This window comes from Salvelinus alpinus, chromosome 31, assembly GCF_045679555.1.
Source record: "Salvelinus alpinus chromosome 31, SLU_Salpinus.1, whole genome shotgun sequence".
NCBI lineage: Eukaryota > Metazoa > Chordata > Actinopteri > Salmoniformes > Salmonidae > Salvelinus > Salvelinus alpinus.
The window spans coordinates 21,165,437-21,177,355 of NC_092116.1; positions in this window are offsets into that span (position 1 = coordinate 21,165,437).

Below are 11,919 nucleotides of genomic sequence, written 5' to 3' on the forward strand. Positions count from 1 at the left end.
ATCAAAATTATGGATTCTTCACGGTAACACCTAGCTGATCACTTATCAGTTATGGCCCGACTATATGAATCGTTATAAAGCTTATTCCTCACTGTACATCCAGTCGATCAACATATCGACTAGTGCCAGGCTATGTGAACAAGTCTTTGACCTATTATTACTTAGATATCTTTACACAATGCCTTAGATTCTAAACAATTTCACATAAATTAAACCGTAATTCATACTCACTCCAGTACTCCTGATCTCAATTTAGATATTGACTATAATACAATATACAGAATTTGATTAAACAGGCTTCTGCTTACCTTAAAGTTTCGAGCTCTCTGATCAGTTTCCTGGGTGATTTGAATCGCGATATCTCCTGGACAGGTCACCCCTCCTTCTAGAATCTTTCTCCCACTCGCCTCCTGTCTCTTCAACTTTATATGGACCGAATTCAAAGGTTTTAACAACCATCCTCTGCTTACCAAGTTTTGTTAGTAAAACGTTTACTGGAGACAGGAGATCAAGTGGAGACATAGGACGAGGTGGATAATTATATAATAAGGCCGTTTATTCACATGTAAAGATATCTTAGTAAATCGTGCAGCACGGCTCCTTCTGTCTGACTCGTATGGAATCGCCGGAAGAGAGAGCTCTAAACAGTTCATACAGATTATATAGGCAACAAGCAAAGTAGGTTGATCTTGTAGTCTGGCCTTCCGATTGGTCGATCTGGGTCGTGGGTAGTCCTGTCCGGGCCTGATGTCGACATTCCATTGGCTTTTCACACAGTTCTTTGTCCTAGTCTCATCCAAAGGCATCCTGCATGTGCGTTTGTTTTCACAGGGCCCTATTCATGGGGGAGGGGAGTGTGTGTGTGGGTCTGACAAAGTAGTGGGGATGGGTGCATGTTGTGTCAAGTATAGCTTGTGCTGAGAAGTGGTTAAAACAAGTTACCAGTATCTAATACAATTTCTTACACTACCATACCATTGTCTGTACATTATGCTCTGAAACTATTCTACCATGCCCAGAAATCTGCTCCTTTTATTCTCTGTCCCCAACGCACTAGATGACCAGTTCTTATAGCATTTTGCCGTACCGTTATCCTACTCCTCCTCTGTTCCTCTGGTGATGTAGAGGTTAACCCAGGCCCTGTAGCTCGCAGTTTCATTCCTATTCCCCAGTCGCTATCTTTTGTTGACTTCTAAAACTGTAAATGCCTTGGTTTCAAAAAGGTTAACATCAGAAGCCTCCTCCCTAAGTTTGTTTTATTCACTGCTTTAGCACACTACGCCAACCCTGATGTCCTAGCCGTGTCTGAATCCTGGCTTAGGAAGGCCACCAAAAATGATGAAATTTCCATCCCCAACTACAACATTTTCCGCCAAGATAGAACTGCCAAAGGGGGTGGAGTTGTAATCTACTGCAGAGATAGCCTGCAGAATTCTGTCATACTATCCAGGTCTGAGCCCAAACAGTTCGAGCTTCCACTTTTAAAAATCCACCTTTCCAGAAATAAGTCTCTCATTGTTGCCGCTTGTTATAGACTACCGTCAGCCCTCAGCTGTGCCCTGGACACCATATGTGAATTAATTTCCCCCCATTTATCTTCAGAGTTTGTACTGTTAGGTGACCTAAACTAGGATATGCTTAACACCCCGGCCATCCTACAATCTAAGCTAGATGCCCTCAATCTGACACATATTATCAAGGAATCTACCAGGTACAACCCTAAATCCGTAAACATGGCACCCTCATAGATATCATCCTGACCAACCTGCCCTCTAAATACACCTCTGCTGTCTTCAACCAGGATCTCAGCGCTCACTGCCTCATTGGCTGCATCCGTAATGGGTCCGCGGTCAAACGACCACCCCTCATCTCATTTAAACGCTCCCTAAAACACTTCAGCGAGCACGCCTTTCTAATCGACCTGGCATGGGTATCCTGGAAGGATATTGACCTCATTCCATCAGTAGAGGATGCTTGGTTATTCTTTAAAAGTGCTTTCCTCACCATCCTAAATAAGCATTCCCTGTTCAAAAAATGTTGAACTAAGAACAGATATAGCCCTTTGTTCACTCCGGACTTGACTGCCCTTAACCAGCACAAAAACATCCTGTGGCGTACTGCATTAGCATCGAATAGCCCCCGCGATATGCAACTTTTCAGGGAAGTTAGGAACCAATATACACAGGCAGTTAGGAAGGCAAAGGCTAGCTTTTACAAACAGAAATTTGCATCCTGTAGCACAAACTCCAAAAAGTTCTGGGACACTGTAAAGTCCATGGAGAAAAATCTGGAACCCTACAAATCAGCTGGGCTAGACAATCTGGACCCTCTCTTTCTAAAATTATCCGCCGCAATTGCTGCAACCCTTATTACTAGCCTGTTCAACCTCTCTTTTGTATCGTCTGAGATCCCTAAAGATTGGAAAGCTGCCGCGGTCATCCCCCTCTTCAAAGGGGGAGACACTCTAGACCCAAACTGTTCCAGACCTATATCTATCCTACCCTGCCCAAGTTAACAAACAGATCACCGACCATTTCAAATCCCACCGTACCTTCTCCACTATGCAATCTGGTTTCCGAGCGGGTCATGGGTGCACCTCAGCCACGTTCAAGGTCCTAAACGATATCATAGCTGCCATCATTAAAAGACAATACTGTGCAGCCGTCTTCATCGACCTAGCCAAGGCTTTCGACTCTGTCAATCACTGCATTCCTATCGGCAGACTCAACAGCCTTGGTTTCTCAAATGACTGCCTCGCCTGGTTCACCAAATACTTCTCAGATAGAGTTCCGTGTGTCAAATTGGAGGGCCTGTTGTCCGGGCCTCTGGCAGTCTCTATGTCTCATAGCTGCACCCACCCGTAGCACGCGCCCCAGCAGGTATATTTCACTGGTCATCCCCAAAGCCAACTCCTCCTGTCCCACTTTTCCTTCCAGTTCTCTGCTGCCAATGACTGGAACGAATTGCAAAAATCACAGAAAGGGGAGTCTTATATCTTCCTCACTAACTTCAAGCATCAGCTGTCAGAGCAGCTTACCGATCTTTGCACCTGTACACAGCCCATCTGTAAATAGCCCACCCAACTACCTCATCCCCATATTGTTATTTACTTTTTTTTGCTCCTTTGCATCCCAGTATCTCTACTTGCAGATTCATCTTCTGCACATCTATCCCTCCCGTGTTTAATTGCTAAATTGTAATTATTTCGCCACTATGGCCTATTTGTTGCCTTACCTCCCTAATCTTACTACATTTGCATACTGTGTATAGATTTTTCAATTGTGTTATTGACTGTATGTTTGTTTATCCCATGTATAACTCTGTGTTGTTTGTGTCGCACTGCTTTGCTTTATCTTGGCCAGGTCGAAGTTGTAAATGAGAACTTGTTCTCAACTGGCCTGCCTGGTTAAATAAAAGTGAAATAAAACAAAAATTTAAAAATAATACCTTGCGACGTCTTTAATATTAGACATCGCGCAACAGCTGTTATTGACAAAAAGACACACACCCCCACCCCTCGTCTTACCAGGTAGTGTCTCTGTTCTACCGGTGCATGGAAAATCTCGCTAGCTATATATTGTCTATATCTTCGTTTAGCCACGTCTCGGTGAAACATAAGATGTTAGTTTTTAATGTCCCGTTGGTAGGATAATCTTAATTGTTGGTCATCAATTTCATTTTCCAATGATTACACGTTAGCTAGAAGAATGGAAGGCCATGGGAGTTTACTCGCTCGCCTCCGGATTCTCAGAAGGATGCCTGATCTGTGGCCTCTTTTCCGGCGTATTTTCTTCACGCAAAAGGCGTGGATCTGGGCCTGTTCCAGTGAAAGCAGTATATCTTTTTCTTTGGACTCGTTAAAGGAAAAGGTTTCTTCCAGTCCGCGGTGAATAATTGCTTTTCTGATGTCCAGAAGTTATTTTCGGTCATAAGAGACGGTAGCAGCAACATTATGTACACAAGAAGAAACAAAATAGCACAATTGGTTGGGAGAATGTAAAACGTCAGCCATGTTCTTCGGCGCCATCTTTTAGAATTTGCTTTCCAACCTGTGTTTTCCCGCAATTGTATTTTAAGTATTGTGAAAGGCCTGTTATGTCTGCATGCTGGTAACTGACAAATTTACCACATGTTCCCGACTGCAGGCTAAGCTTACGGCCCATGTACACTAGGGGTGGCACCTCTAGGTGAAACACAGCTTCCCATTCATTAGCAATGGAAGGAAAGCGGTGAGAAGTGGAGTGGGTGGGGTCGGTTGGGCTGCGTGAACATGGCGTGGGAGGTGGTGACAAAGTTCAGCATTTCCAAACTTTATGCAAATCACCAGCTGCGAACGCTGGGCGTTTACCAATCATATTGAGTAGTTCCCATGACAAATTTGACGCTCTGCGACCAAACGCTGGAGACTTTCTTGAGCAAAGATGGCTGACAAAATTACTAGGATGGAAGCAAATGTAAGTAATTTTAGCCCCATAGCGAATCATGCAAAAAAAATTACAGTTAATAGGAATATGTTAGTTAAAACCTCTCTGGGATAGCGGGACGCTAGCGTCCCAACAGCAAATCTATAAAATCAAACTTTATTAAATTACACATATAAGATACCAAATTAAAGCTACACTCGTTGTGAATCCAGCCAACATGTCAGATTTCAAAAAGGCTTTTCGGCGAAAGCATAAGATGCTATTATCTGATGATAGTACAGAAGCTACACTCTCTTTTTTGACAATTTCAACCATGCCGGCGCTACTCAAAACGCAGAAATAAAATATAAAACATGCATTACCTTTGACGAGATTCTTTTGTTGGCACTCCAATATGTCCCATAAACATCACAAATGGTCCTTTAGTTCGATTAATTCCGTCCATATATATCCAAATTGTCCATTTATTTGGCGCCGTTGTACCAGGAAAAACAGCGTTCAATTTGCGCAAAATCACGACAAAATATCTAAAAGATTACCTCTAAACTTTGCCAAAACATTTCAAAGTACTTTTGTAATACAACTTAAGTTATTTGTAAACGTTAATAATCGATCAAATTGAAGACTGGTCAATCTGTTTTCAATACAGGATATCAACAAACTCACGGTACTTTTCAAGTCTTGCTCAACTCTCAAACATAAACAAACGACGTCACTCCACTTCCGGGTCAATATCTTTCTCTGTTAACTAAGGAAAAACCTTAACCTTTTTCCATACAATGGCAACATCCAGTGGAAGCAGTAGGAACTACGTGTATACTGATTAGAATTCTGGTTTGCCCATAACAAACCATTGAACATACAGGAACTTAAAAATAAAAAAGTTAGTCCTCAGGGTTTTGACTGCTATATAAGTTCTGTTATACTTACAGATATGATTCAAACAGTTTTAGAAACTTCAGAGTGTTTCCTATCCAAATCTACTAATAGATGTAAAGGATCTAGCTAGCTAAAGCATTTACTGCAAATTGAATGTACAATTTTGTATGTTTGCCTTGCTGATATTTGACATGCAATGCAGCTGAAGGTAAGTAGCTAGCTAACTATCTTCTTGCTTATTGTGCAGTGGAGGATACATATACCTGTATGCCTATGGATGCCGATCTGTGTATGGACCTTAAAAAGCATGGCATAAATATTAGTTCAGAACAGTGGTTTTAATTAATTCCACTAGTTAAACATGAATCCCTAGAAATACACACATGACTGTACATATCAATATTATAATGTCAATATTAGCTAGCTATCTATGAACTTCAGCTATCATAGCTAGTTGTACTGACTTCAGACACTCTGAATATCATCAATGAATCCGATTGATTGAGTAGAATATAGTTAAAGGCTAATTTTGTAATTCATACAGGACCAGAATGTAAAACAGTACACTACACGTCCTATGCATCATGTAAATACTCTAAAACAGGTTCATCTCACCATCTCATTTCCTTCATCTGCACTGATCTGAGGACACAGGATAGGTGTAGTATTTCATCAAATGAGACTTAATTTCAACCAGTAGAGAATGTGAACCAATTCCAGTAGAGAATAACATTATCCAAGTGTTATAAATACATAATACATGCATTAAGTATTATAATATTATAAATACAAGGTCAATCTGCACAACAATGCACATCTGGTGTGCATTATAATAACAGTGAGGAAGAAAAAGGAGGTCCCAGAGAGTCTCAAAAGACAGGAAGGGAAAGATATAAGAACAGAGGAGCATGGAAGACAGCATATGATTCATGATTTACTGTGCTACTAAACTTTGTATTCTCTCAGTTTATCACAATTACATAATAGGGTCTCTAGCGGTTTCTCCTAACCAGCCTTGGGCCCCCAGTGAGGTGGAGACAGGGTGTTGGCATCTTCTCTCACAACAAAACATACCTACAGACAGATGGAGAGAGAGATGGCATGATAAAGCCTGGTGTCTTTTTAATTCTGACACTATGGCAGTCATCATAGTGGTGAAATACAAAACTGACCTTGGATCATTAACTCTGGGACTACATCTCTATTTCAATGGAAAGCATCTCTTTAATAATATTTCATGCTGACCATACCAAGTGACCTCACTTCTGATCGTGCTGTGCACTCTGTGTCAGGCAGTTCAGAAGCGGGAGGGGTTCATAGACACAGCTGATATACAGTGCATTTGGAAAGTATTCAGACCCCTTGACTTTTTCCCCCAAAAAATTACGTTACAGCCTTATTCAAAAATGGATTAAATAGTTTTTTCCCCCCTCATCAATCTACACACAATTCTCCATAATGACAAAGCAAAAGCAGAGTTTTAGAGAAAAAAAACGGAAATATCACATTTACATAAGATTACAGCCGCAAGTGTTCTTAGGTATGAAGCTACAAGCTTGGCACGCCTGCATTTGGGGAGTTATCCCATTCTTCTCTGCAGATCCTCTCAAGCTCTGTCAGGTTGGATAGGGAACGCCGCTGCACAGCTATTTTCAGGTCTTTCCATGTTCGATTGGGTTCAAGTCCGGGCTCTGGCTGGACCACTGAAGGAGATTCAGAGACTTGTCCCGAAGCCACTCCTGCGTTGTCTTGGCTTAGGGTCATTGGGTTCGCCATCATACTGAGGTCCTGAGCGCTCTGGAGCAGGTTTTCATCAAGGATCTCTCTGTACTTTGCTCTGGTCTTGGCTTAGGGTCATTGGGTTCGCCATCATACTGAGGTCCTGAGCGCTCTGGAGCAGGTTTTCATCAAGGATCTCTCTGTACTTTGCTCTGTTCATCTTTCCCTCGATCCTGACTAGTCTCCCAGTACCTGCTGCTGAAAAACATCCCCACAGCATGATGCTGCCACCACCACCATGCCACCACCATGCCACCGTAGGGACGCTATTGGCCAGGTGATGAGTGGTGCCTCGTTTCCTTCAGACGTGATGCTTGGCATTCAGGCCATAGAGTTCAATCTTGGTTTCATCAATCCAGAGAATCGTGTTTCTCATGGTCTGAGAGTCCTTTAGGTGCCTTTTGGCAAACTCCAAGTGGGCAGTCGTGCCTTTTACTGAGGAGTAGCTTCCATCTGGCCACACTACCATAAAGGCCTGATTGGTGGAGTGCTGCAGAGATGGTTGTCCTTCTGGAAGGTTCTCCTATCTCCACAGAGGAACTCTGGAGCTCTGTCTGAGTGACCATCGGGTTCTTGGTCACCTCCCATACCAAGGCCTTACTCCCCCGATTGCTCAGTTTGGCTGGGTGGCTATCTCTAGGAAGAGTCTTGGTGGTTCCGTGCTTCTTCCATTTAAGAATGATGGAGGCAACTGTGTTCTTGGGGACCTTCAATGCTGCAGACATTTTTTGGTACCCTTCCCAAGATCTGATCCTTGACACAATCCTGTCTCGGCGCTCCACGGATAATTCCTTCGACCTCATGGCTTGGTTTTTGCTCTGACGTGGACTGTCAACTGTGGGACCTTATATAGACGTGTGTGCCTTTCCAAATCATGTCCAATCAATTGAATTTACCACTGGTGGACTCCAATCAAGTTGGAAAAACATCTGAAGGATGATCAATGGAAACAAGGTGCACCTGAGCTCAATTTCGAGTCTCATAGCAAAGGGTCTCAATACTTATGTAAATAAAGTACAGTTGAAGTCGGAAGTTTACATACACTTAGGTTGGAGTCATTAAAACTAGTTTTTCAACCACTCCACAAATTTCAAGTAAACAAACTATAGTTTTGGCAAGTCGGTTAGGACATCTACTTTGTGCATGACACAAGTAATTTTTCCAACAATTGTTTACAGACAGATTATTTCACTAATAATTCACTGTATCACATTTCTAATGGGTTAGAAGTTTACATACACTAAGTTGACTGTGCCTTTAAACCGCTTGTAAAATTGGCTTTAGAAGCTTCTGATAGGCTAATTGACATAATTTGAGTCAATTGGAGGTGTACCTGTGGATGTATTTCAAGGCCTACCTTCAAAACTCAGTGCCTCTTTGATTGACATCATGGGAAAATCAAAAGAAATCAGCCAAGACCTCAGAAAACAATTGTAGACCTCCACAAGTCTGGTCCATCCTTGGGAGCAATTTCCAAACGGCTGAAGGTACCACGTTCATCTGTACAAACAATAGTACGCAAGTATAAACACCATGGGACCACGCAGCCGTCATACCGCTCAGAAAGGAGACGCGTTCTGTCTCCTAGAGATGAACATACTTTGGTGCGAAAAGTGCAAATCAATCCCAGAACAACAGCAAATGACCTTGTGAAGATGCTGGAGGAAACAGGTACAAAAGTATCTATATCCACAGTAAAACGAGTCCTATATCGACATAAGCTGAAAGGCCGCTCAGCAAGGAGAAGCCACTGCTCCAAAATCGCCATAAAAAAGCCAGACTACGGTTTACAACTGCATATGGGGACAAAGATCGTACTTTTTGGAGAAGTGTCCTCTGGTCTGATGAAACAAAGATATAACTGTTTGGCCATAATGACCATCGTTATGTTTGGAGGAAAAAGGGGGAGGCTTGCAAGCCGAAGAACACCATCCCAACGACCACGGGGTGGCAGCATCATGTTGTGGTGGTGGTTTGCTGCAGGAGGGACTGGTGCACTTCACAAAATAGATGGCATAATGAAGTAGGAAAATTATGTGGATATATTGAAGCAACATCTCAAGACATCAGTCAGGAAGTTAAAGCTTGGTCGCAAATGGGTCTTCCAAATGGACAATGACCCCAAGCATATTTCCAAAGTTGTGGCAAAATGGCTTAAGGACAACAAAGTCAAGGTATTGGAGTGGCCATCACAAAGCCCTGACCTCAATCCTATAGAAAATTTGTGGGCAGAACTGAAAAAGCGTGTGCGAGCAAGAAGGCCTACAAACCTGACTCAGTTACACCAGCTCTGTCAGGGGGAATGGGCCAAAATTCACCCAACTTATTGTGGGAAGCTTGTGGAAGGCTACCCGAAACGTTTGACCCAAGCTAAACAATTTAAAGGCAATGCTACCAAATACTAATTGAGTGTTTGTAAACTTCTGACCCACTGGGAATGTGATGGAAAAAAATTAAAGCTGAATAAATAATTCTCTCTACTATTATTCTGACATTTCACATTCTTAAAATAAAGTGGTGATCCTAACTGACCTAAAACAGGGAATTTCTACTTGGATTAAATGTCAGGAATTGTGAGAAACTGAGTTTAAATGTATTTGGCTAGGGTGTATGTAAACTTCTGACTTCAACTATATGTCACATATGTATTATTGGCACTGTCAGCTAAACTTACAAACACTAAATAGACACTTAACTATACATGTCAAAATTCCAGATGTAACAAAGCACAAACTTCTGGCAATTTATCCGCTCACTTTACCAGCATTGCTTTCAGTAGATTTGAAGTGTTTATGCTCAAGGCTCATCTGTTTTCTGTCATTCACTGCCATGTATTCTAATTCCAGTGTATACACGCTCGTTCACGTGTGTAAATTACATGTTTTGTTTGATTTGGGCTTAACCCGTTCAAAGAATCTCATCTTTTACTGTATGTTGTAGGATCTCAGCCGTTAGCATGTTCCTTGGCCGTCATTGTAAATAAGAATTTGTTCTTAACTGACTTGCCTAGTTAAATAAAGGTTCAATAAAAAATAAAAAGCCTAAACATACACACAACAGTATATGGTCATACATTTAGTGGTAAAAGTATATGGTCATAAATGGTTCTCACATCAGCCCATCAGAGTGAGTGGAGTATGGAGCCAGTTAGCTTCCAAAAGGTTGAACGTACATATCATTAGGATCGTAAGAAATCCATACATCATTTGTTAGGATCGTAAGAAAAGCCATGCGTGAAACATGGATGAAATTTAATCTGTGAACATACAAACACCATGTTATGATTACGGACTAACATTTTAGGCTTGAACTAATTTGTGTTGCAATTCTGACTTACAATAATACCTTTCAGAGTTATGGCAGTTTCATCTCACCAACAAAAAAAACAACAAAAAAAACACCAAACTGCCTGTGAGGAGAGCTACGTGGACACGTATAACACAGTATAAAAAAACGGAAGTATGGGAATCCGGAAAGAGGTAAGTTGCACGTTTTCAAGTTAAAAGTCTTCATTCTCTATAACTCCTCAGTAGAGTTTACTTCACATTTAGGAAGCTAATGTCATGGATTTGTTTGCCAGCCCAAGTCTAGATAGCACTAGTTGTATTATGCCTGTACTAAGTTTCAGTTCGCTAGGTGTCTCTCTGGGTAAACGGGACATCCCCATGAAACACAAAAAATAATAGATGTTTGGTGAATCTATGAACTATGTATGACCACTGGAATCTTTGCCACTCAAAATACATTTTTATAGAATATTTAGAAATGTATTTCATCACTCAAAATCATACCAAGGCATATTCTGTAGGAGGGGTTAATCATTTGACATGATTTATATGAATCGGGTCATGAACATATGGACTTTGAAATGAACAAGGGAGAGGTTAAACGTAGGCTAAGTCTGGCAAAAGCTTATTCCCACACTTTACAATAACTCTGTTAAAGTGGTGTTAGGTCTCCACATAGACTATTCCCTCCATGGTCACACTGCTGCCCAGTTGAAGAGCTTGTGATCTCCATGCATCACCACAGCACCATGCGCCTTCGGAAAAGAACCCCTCAGCATCAGAAGATATTCTTCTAGAGGCATGAAGCCATAGAGTCATTATACCTTAATGTAGGACTATTTGCCTACTGGCCAAATAAAGTGCAGAGCATGCAACTCATCATTCCAAAATATTTGAACATTTAATTCATCCTTCATTCAGTTCAGTCAGTAAGTATATCATCCATTCTGTCATGTGTCTGAGTTGCAATAGGAGAATAGAACAGTGTTATCTGTTTATTGAAATCTTAGTCTTATTTGTTTATTGAAATCCATGTGTGTACTCAAAATTATCTAAATTCTCCGACGTTCTTTAGTCTATCACTTTAATAATTCAATGTTTTATTTTAGGCCTGTCCAGGTAAAGAAAATAGGCCTTCAACTTGTAGATATGACAATTTAGGATATCATTTTGTGTACTGGTGTGTTGCAGAATAATTTTAGAATTCTATTTGTGTTTAAAAACGGTTTTTATTATAGACCTTCCCTTAAAAAGAGACCCAAGCTTACAGGCCTCTAAATATGGTCTCTAAACAAATTTCAACAAAATAGTTGAAGAAGCACATGCAATGGCTGATAGGGAAAACAGATCTGGCAGTAAGAATAGCCTATAAATAGTCTTGACCATTTGGGACCCCTTGACTATTTAGCTCAGGGCAGGTTATAGCCAAGAATTAATCAATATTTTGTTTTGTCTCATTTGTTGATATGGATACGGCCTCTGCGTGATGGGGTCGTGCAACGCAAATGACTATAACAAGCCTACACACAGAGTGGAATTCACAAATACAA